Source organism: Girardinichthys multiradiatus, chromosome 19 (assembly GCF_021462225.1).
Source record: "Girardinichthys multiradiatus isolate DD_20200921_A chromosome 19, DD_fGirMul_XY1, whole genome shotgun sequence".
In the NCBI taxonomy this organism is placed as follows: domain Eukaryota; kingdom Metazoa; phylum Chordata; class Actinopteri; order Cyprinodontiformes; family Goodeidae; genus Girardinichthys; species Girardinichthys multiradiatus.
In genome coordinates, this window is record NC_061811.1 from 31,792,537 (window position 1) to 31,802,120 (window position 9,584).

At 38.6% G+C, this 9,584-nt stretch overlaps 2 long non-coding RNA genes across 2 annotated transcripts; both read left to right on the forward strand.

Moving 5' to 3' along the window:
* Positions 1 to 5,132: 5,132 nt before the first annotated feature.
* LOC124855270 lies at positions 5,133 to 6,844 on the forward strand. Its single transcript, XR_007035043.1, has 3 exons — positions 5,133 to 5,502; positions 5,577 to 6,243; positions 6,448 to 6,844. It is a non-coding gene; the product is annotated as an uncharacterized LOC124855270 (long non-coding RNA).
* Positions 6,845 to 8,108: 1,264 nt separating this feature from the next.
* On the forward strand, positions 8,109 to 9,146 carry LOC124855271. Its single transcript, XR_007035044.1, has 3 exons — positions 8,109 to 8,120; positions 8,325 to 8,439; positions 8,582 to 9,146. It is a non-coding gene; the product is annotated as an uncharacterized LOC124855271 (long non-coding RNA).
* Positions 9,147 to 9,584: the final 438 nt, after the last annotated feature.

Here is a 9,584-nt window from a genome sequence, read left to right on the forward strand (position 1 = left end):
TTTGAATTCAGTCTAGGGTGCCTCATAGAGTTGGCTTTATTAGCAAAACATAGTCCATATAGTCCATAATTATTGAAATTATTTGTTTACAGCACATGCATGTTTTGTTAACATGCAAAAATATATATTTATGTCAACTAAATTAACTTCATCTAAAAAAGCCTCAGCTCAATATTTGAACAGGACACTCCAAAGTATCATGTTTCGTGAGCTGAGAGTCGGACCAAAAGGGAGGATAAACCAGCAATTAGCAATGAAAACCAGGAAGCTTATATACTGAGGGAAGAGTTGAAAATGTCATTGGATTTATGTGAGCTTGATCAAGGGTGTGGAACAGGAAGGCGAGGAGAATGCTGAGCAGGAGAGCTGAGGGAAGGGGAGGAGACTAATTAACACAGAAGGCACTGAGCCAGAGGGGCTGCACGAGGTTGCACAGTGGCGCAGTTGGTAGCACTGTGTAGCACCTAGCAGGAAGAAGGTCTTGGGTTTGACTCCCAGTCTTTCTGCATGACGTTTGCATGTTCTTTTGCATAACATTTACATGTTCTCCCTGTGCATGTGTGGGTTCTCTCTGGGTACTCTGGCTTTCTCCCACAGTCCAAAAGCATGATTTTTAGGTTCATTGGTCTCTCTAAATTGCCCTTAGGTGTGACTGAGTGTGTGCATGGTTGTTTGTCGTGTGTGTGTGTTGCCCTGCAATGGACTGGCAACCTGTCCAGGGTGTACCCCGCCTCCCACCCATACACTGATTGAGATAGGCACCAGCACCCATGCAACCCATTATGGAAGAAGCGGTAGAAAATGACTAACCGACTGAAGTAAGCTAGACACAAAGGAAACTACAAACCAAGAAAAAAAAATTATAATACTGAACAAAGATAATAAACTAAAATACACAGAGAATAGAACACAAGAAATAAGAAACGAAACCCAAAGAAATAAACTAATGTGGCAAGATCTTTCTAACTAATGAATTCAGAAGTAGAACACAAACTAATGAAAATTAAAACCCAAGGATTGTAACACAATGTTAGATCAACACAAAGTAAATTTATACATAGTTTTCAATTTTCTTTTACAAAAGGCCATCTTTTCCTTGAAATCCCTGAATAAAATCCAGTGCATCTGATTGCCCTCACCAAATTAGTAAATTAGTAAAGAGTCACCAAATGCGTCACAGAGGGCGCAGAGGTTTGTTTGAAAACGTAAGTCAACAGAAAGTCTCATTAAGTCCAAGGAATACGCCAGACAGGTCAGGGATAACCTCATGGAGGTTTAAAGTAGGGCTATGTTATAAAGCAATAACTTGAACACAGAACCCCAACCATGAAACACAATAGTGATGGTAGTGCCATGCTGTGGGAATACTTTTCCTCAGTACGGACAAGGAAGCTAGCCAGAGTTGATGGGATATGAGATGGGAGAAGAAATGAAAAACTTCTATAGACTACAAAGGACCTGGTACTGGGACGGAGGTTCATCTTCAAACTGCCTAAAACATACAGCCTGATCTACAATGGAATAAATTAGTCCAAAGCAGATTCACATTTCTGAATGGCCCAGTCAAATGTACACCTAATCTAAAATGAGAATCTATGGCGAGACATGAATGTTGTGCCCTCTATCAAATCTGACAGAGTACCAAATAATAATAAAAAAACAAAAAAACACACAATTAGTTATAATTGCAGAAAAAGGTAACAGTCCGTGGGCTGTATACAAATGCACACCACACATTTCAGATTTTATTTAATGAAAAAATTAAAATTACATATGTTGTTCCTGTTCACTTCATTATTGTGCACTACAAAACCCCAATGAAATACATTAAGGTTAGTAGTTTAACAAAATGTGAAACGTTTTAAGCGGTGTAAATACTTTTTAAGTCAATGTATAAATACATTTCACAGAATTATACAGTGAGTCATTTCCTGCTCCTCCTCCCTATTCACAAAGACCCGCAGAGACTCGCGTTAGCTCCTCAGTTTCAACATGAAGCTTCATCATCTCATAATATGCATCATCACTCTATGCAGGATTGACGGTATACTTAAATTCTCACTTCTTTTTTACACAGAAGAACTAAAATAAATGGACAATATAGTTAATTCCTTAACATTTTATACTTTATTTCTCTACAGGAGTTTACCTCAGTAAACATCAACAGGTCTTTCAGTCTCCAGATGAACTTCTGCTGCAATCACACGGGGAAGCCAAGCTGACCCTTACACACAAAATCCAGAGCTATGACACGATTCTCTGGTATCAGCGCTTACCGAGAGACACTTCCCTAAAGCTCATAGGGTACGTGTCTTATCAAACCCAAAAGATTGAGGCTCCGTTTGAAGGCCGCTTCAAAGTAAGTGGAGATGGAGAGAACACAGCTCATCTGCACATTCTGAACCTGACATACACTGAAGACAGTGGAGAATATTTTGGAGCAGCAAGTATGCACAGTGAAGAAGATCGTGGCTTTCTCATACAAAAACCCACCGTGATATGATAGCAGCACACCAGTAGGAAACTTCTAAAGCCACGAGATGCAACAACAAAATAATACCAGCAGAACAACGAGAAAGGCAGATACCTTAAACTGTAATTGTACTCTGTACTGTATAAACTGTATTGATAGAAATAATACACTAAATTGCATTTTCAATCTACAGATAAAAATCAGGACCCTACCCTCTATCTTATTTGGCTAAGAAACTTCTTGTAGTCATATACCAGTCACTGATGTCGATTTGAAGAAAGCTTGATCCACTCCATACTCTCAGCTGTGAGATTTTTAAGTGGATTATTGCATGAACCATCTCAACAGGACTTTCCATTTCATAATTCTCAGTCAGTCCTTAGTGGATTCACTGATACATTTTGAATCGTTGCAAGATCTGGTTCTGCTTCAGATAGTCTCACATCTTCCCCCAAGCACCCTCAGATACACAGTAAAGCTCATGGTGGACTCTATGATAGTGACCAAGCATGGTCCTATTGCAGCAAAGCATCCCCAAACCATGATACTTTCACCTATGTGCTTCACATTTAGGTTATTTTTCTTGAATGCTAAATTTGGTTCAAACCCAACATGTTCTCTGTTCTGGTGTCCAAATATTTCAGTTTTAGACTCATCTGTTCATGAACATTATTCCAGTAATGCTGGTCTGTGTGTATGTTCTGTCTGGCAAACTTTAGTCAGGCCTAATGTTTTTTTCTCAGAGAGCAAAGGGTTCCAACTTGCACACCTCCCATGGAAGTTGTGCATTCTGCTTGTACAGGCATGTACTTTCATATCAACAATAGCAAGAGCTTGATGTTGGTACTGCCTTTTAGGGATATTTTTAGCATCTTTTGGTCTGTTTTCAGGATGAACTTGTTTGGACAGCCAGAATTTGGCATGCTGGCAATTGTTTTGCCAGAAGGTTGGAGCATAAAGAGAGAGGAATCTTTCACCATTCGTCTTTGTACAATACCTGTAGATCATCTAGAGTGCTCGGTTCTTTCTTTGTGCTCTTCTCTACTGTTTACCTCTCAGATTTTCAATCGAATTTAAGTCTGTAGACTGAGGTAGTTATGGAGGTCATGAAAGGATGTTGGTTTAGTGTATGGTGAACAATTTCTGTGTTGATTTGTCAAACATTTTGGATCAGTATTCTGTTGAAAGAAGAACCAATAACTGTCAGGTGTGGCGTGACGAAGGACCCATAACGCAGATGGACAGGCATCTTAGCGTAAGTAAAAGCAGTTTATTTCTTGGCAAGACAAGTCGCTCACAAAAGGAAGGCAGGAACAAAATAATGACAGGCATGGAGGACAAACAGAAATGGTATGTTTCCACACACAGTGAAGAGACAGAGTATAAATGGAGCGAGATACAGATGCAATGAGAAGACTGATTACATAATGCAGGTGGACCGAATGAAGCTGATTGTTATGACTGACAGATGCAGGGAGTGAAAATGAAACATGACTGGGACAAGCAGAAATCCTATGATACAAACTAAGAGGAATATAACTTGCAAAACATGAACTAGAAAACAACAGAAGCCTGATCCAAAAACATAACTGAGAATAAGAATAACTTAAACTTAACAAAAACCCCAAAACAACCTCAAATCATAACAATAAGAATCAGCCAGACTTATTTTAAAACTCTTGGTTTTTCAAAGTGTTCATAATGTCATGTTCTCTAATAAGTTTCCAATAACCTTTGGAGTAGAAACAGGCCCACAGCATCCTAGAGCCTCTGCTTAACAGTAGGCATAAGGTAATTTTTCACACATTCATCCTTTTGTTTCACACCAAACCCAACTGGAGTGTTTGTTGTCAAAAAGCTCTATCTTTGTCTAATTGTCAGAGTGATGGTTCTTGGAATAGGAACAAGCAGACAAGCAGGCAGGAGTAGAAGAAGGTGAAATAAAGAGATTTAATAAAAATAAACGAAAACTTACAGGCAGGCAGGTGGACCTTGGCCTGGTAAGGTAAACAGGCATGGACAACCGAATGAACCAGCAAGGAGTAAACAGAACAGAGGAATATATATGGGGCATGGCACAGGTGAAGCAAGTAGACTAATAAATCGGGTAAATCTTAAACTAACAGAACTAGAAAGCACCATAATCAAAACAAGAAACTATACTTAAAGAAATAACCTAAAGCACCACAGGGAAAACATAAGTAATCATGAACAAGGTCCAAAACAAACTCAAACACAATAAAATCATGAAACTTATCTGATGAATACACAAAGTTCCAGTAAACATTAAAGAAGACTAGAGGCACATTAACATTTGTGATGGTAGAACAGAAAAGGTTGTTTTCTTATCTAGCTGAAAGAAAAAAAGGGAGGTTGTGTCCCTTCATAATAAAGCTGGGTAACAGAAAGCCATAGATTATTAGAAATAAGTTGCTAGATATTGGAATAAACTTGTAAGTACATAAATACATTTTTGTCAGACATAAACTTTTTATTTCCAAAATGCAGCTTTCAGGAAGTGAAAAAAACATCTTGCTTTTTATAGCCTCTCTATTTGGTCATATGTTCTTTTAGCTACGTTTTATTCAACATTATTCAGTGGAAAGTGAATAAAAATGGAAAAACTGATTAATTAGGAGAACCAATACGTTTTGAAAAGTAACACAACAAATATATATTGCCCTTAACCTGAGATGTTTTCCAACTTAATAAATCAAAGCAATCAAATTAAAGGCTATTTGGTGCCATTAGGTGTGGAAATTGCTATATGTGTTATACTTTTCATTCTGTATTATTTCAAGTGTATGCTCTGAATCTAAACACTGAACAGCAGAGGACAGTAACAGCACAGGAAAATGTTGATCTCTGAAAGCTCCTCCTCCTTAAAAATGTACAATAAATTATTTCCCTCCATTGTGTTCTTCCAGATAATCTCTGCATACCTATTCCATCTTTGCAGGATTTTATTTTAAGCAAAATAATGTTTAAATTGTTAATCACTTCACTGATGTTTCTGTCTTTGTTTGCAGGTGAGTAAGCAGATGTGTTAAAGTATTCTAGCAGACCTTTCTGTCTAGTTTCTGTCATCTTTTTTGTCTTCTAGATATCATCGCATCACCACCTGTAATCCAGCAGACCCCTGCCTCTATTCTGATAAAGTCAGGACAGGTGGCCCTTCTCCACTGTTACCATGGGGATAACAGCTATCCCTACATGCTCTGGTACCAGTCAGCGGCAGGAGGCAGACATACCATGGACCTGATTGGACTGCTTCATTATGAAACCCAAACGCCTGAGAAGAGCTTTGAAAACCGTTTTAACATGACAGGCCATTCAAAAGGCAAAGCTCAGCTGATTATCTCTGACACCAAACCAGAAGACACAGCAGAATATTTCTGTGCAGCAAGATAACACAGTGTTTCAACTCCTCTGGCTGCTGTACAAAAACACTGCAGCGCATGTCAACCATGCACCTGCATGAACTGACTGATAAATTCATTTCTGATGCTGAAGTTGGCTTTTGTACATTTTATTTTTGTATAAAAAACGTAAAGGCGCTTGAGAAATGGGTGGGATATTTCCAGACCAATACGCCTCAACACAACAGAATCACAAATGAGCTTCTTTACAGCTTTAGTTTTAGAAGTGACATCACTTCCTCCTGACAGACGCGATCCTTTTGGTTCTGTGCAGTTAAACCTTTTTACTCTCTGAGGACAAAATGAATCCAGGCATCACCGCATTGGCATATTTCATATTTTGGATTGCAGGTAAACCCAGTACATGTATGTTTACATTTTACAATTATTTTCACAGGTTTTATCGTCATAATTGAATGCATTATGACGATACAATTATGATGACTTCATTAATTTATTGTCATAAATTAATGAATTCAACAAGCAGTTAACTAAGCATTGATGTACAGGTTCTGATTGCAGATATGTCTTTATGTTTTCTACTTTTTCCTCCAGGTGTCTGTGAATCTGTTCTGATCAGTCAATGGCCCAGATACATCTCCAGTATTTCCAGTGGTCGTGCAGAAATACACTGCTACCAGAACGACACAGATTATAACTATCTGTACTGGTACAGACAGCTTGGAGGAAGAGAGATTCAGCTAATTGTGTATTTGCTAGCTGGGAATTCAAACTTTGAGACAGACTTTACATCTGGCTTTAAGGCAGTGCAAACAAATAAGCAGTGGTCTCTGACTATATCCAATGTTCAGGAGAAAGATGAGGCTGTGTATCTGTGTGCTGCCAGTCACACAGTGCAGCGACAGACCCAAGAACTGTGACAAAAACACACAGCAGAGAGGATGCTGATTGTTCTGACACCTGCCTTTTGTGTTAATGTTTGGATTAAAGACAAAACCACATGGTAGAAAAGATCGTATCTGCATCTCTTACGGTTTTTACCTCAATAATACACCATAAAAACAAACTACTTGACCTAAAATAAAAATCGGTACAACAACTTTCATACATTTTAATTTGGTAAATTTTAATCAGTATTTCTGATTGTGGCCAGATTAAAAGCAAAAGGCACTTCCGTCACATCCCTTGCCTTACAGTACTTACTCGACAGAATTTGTCAAATTGTAACACATTTGGTGCCGTGGAGGTTGCTGCATGTGTTATACTATTCATTCTGTATTATTTCCTTAAGTGTCTCCTCTGAATCTAAACACTGAACAGCAGAGACCAGTAACAACACTTGTTAATCGCTGTAAGCTCCTCCTACCTAAAAATGTACAATCAATGATTTCCCTCTAGTTTGTTCTTCCACATAATCTCTGCATGCCCATGTTTTAAAGAAAATTCTACCTATGCAGGGTTTTCTCAGTCAAAAATTATGTTTAAATTTTTAATCACTTCACTGATGTTTCTGTCTTTGTTTGCAGGTGAGTAAGCAGATGTGTTAAAATATTCTAGCAGACCTTTCTGTCTAGTTTCTGTCATCTTTTTTGTCTTCTAGATATCATCGCATCACCACCTGTAATCCAGCAGACCCCTGCCTCTATTCTGATAAAGTCAGGACAGGTGGCCCTTCTCCACTGTTAAAAAGGGGATAACAGCTATCCCTACATGCTCTGGTACCAGTCAGCGGCAGGAGGCAGACATACCATGGACCTGATTGGACTGCTTCATTATGAAACCCAAACGCCTGAGAAGAGCTTTGAAAACCGTTTTAACATGACAGGCCATTCAAAAGGCAAAGCTCAGCTGATTATCTCTGACACCAAACCAGAAGACACAGCAGAATATTTCTGTGCAGCAAGATAACACAGTGTTTCAACTCCTCTGGCTGCTGTACAAAAACACTGCAGCGCATGTCAACCATGCACCTGCATGAACTGACTGATAAATTCATTTCTGATGCTGAAGTTGGCTTTTGTACATTTTATTTTTGTATAAAAAACGTAAAGGCGCTTGAGAAATGGGTGGGATATTTCCAGACCAATACGCCTCAACACAACAGAATCACAAATGAGCTTCTTTACAGCTTTAGTTTTAGAAGTGACATCACTTCCTCCTGACAGACGCGATCTTTTTGGTTCTGTGCAGTTAAACCTTTTTACTCTCTGAGGACAAAATGAATCCAGGCATCACCGCATTGGCATATTTCATATTTTGGATTGCAGGTAAACCCAGTACATGTATTTTTACATTTTACAATTATTTTCACAGGTTTTATCGTCATAATTGAATGCATTATGACGATACAATTATGACAATTTCATTTAATTTATTGTCATAAATTAATGAATTCAACAAGCAGTTAACTAAGCATTGATGTACAGGTTCTGATTGCAGATATGTCTTTATGTTTTCTACTTTTTTTCCAGGTGTCTGTGAATCTGTTCTGATCAGTCAATGGCCCAGATACATCTCCAGTATTTCCAGTGGTCGTGCAGAAATACACTGCTACCAGAACGACACAGATTATGACTATCTGTACTGGTACAGACAGCTTGGAGGAAGAGAGATTCAGCTAATTGTGTATTTGCTAGCTGGGAATTCAAACTTTGAGACAGACTTTACATCTGGCTTTAAGGCAGTGCAAACAAATAAGCAGTGGTCTCTGACTATATCCAATGTTCAGGAGAAAGATGAGGCTGTGTATCTGTGTGCTGCCAGTCACACAGTGCAGCGACAGACCCAAGAACTGTGACAAAAACACACAGCAGAGAGGATGCTGATTGTTCTGACACCTGCCTTTTGTGTTAATGTTTGGATTAAAGACAAAACCACATGGTAGAAAAGATCGTATCTGCATCTCTTACGGTTTTTACCTCAATAATACACCATAAAAACAAACTACTTGACCTAAAATAAAAATCGGTACAACAATTTTCATACATTTTAATTTGGTAAATTTTAATCAGTATTTCTGATTGTGGCCAGATTAAAAGCAAAAGGCACTTCCGTCACATCCCTTGCCTTACAGTACTTACTCGACAGAATTTGTCAAATTGTAACACATTTGGTGCCGTGGAGGTTGCTGCATGTGTTATACTATTCATTCTGTATTATTTCCTTAAGTGTCTCCTCTGAATCTAAACACTGAACAGCAGAGACCAGTAACAACACTTGTTAATCGCTGTAAGCTCCTCCTACCTAAAAATGTACAATCAATGATTTCCCTCTAGTTTGTTCTTCCACATAATCTCTGCATGCCCATGTTTTAAAGAAAATTCTACCTATGCAGGGTTTTCTCAGTCAAAAATTATGTTTAAATTTTTAATCACTTCACTGATGTTTCTGTCTTTGTTTGCAGGTGAGTAAGCAGATGTGTTAAAATATTCTAGCAGACCTTTCTGTCTAGTTTCTGTCATCTTTTTTGTCTTCTAGATATCATCGCATCACCACCTGTAATCCAGCAGACCCCTGCCTCTATTCTGATAAAGTCAGGACAGGTGGCCCTTCTCCACTGTTAAAAAGGGGATAACAGCTATCCCTACATGCTCTGGTACCAGTCAGCGGCAGGAGGCAGACATACCATGGACCTGATTGGACTGCTTCATTATGAAACCCAAACGCCTGAGAAGAGCTTTGAAAACCGTTTTAACATGACAGGCCATTCAAAAGGCAAAGCTCAGCTGATT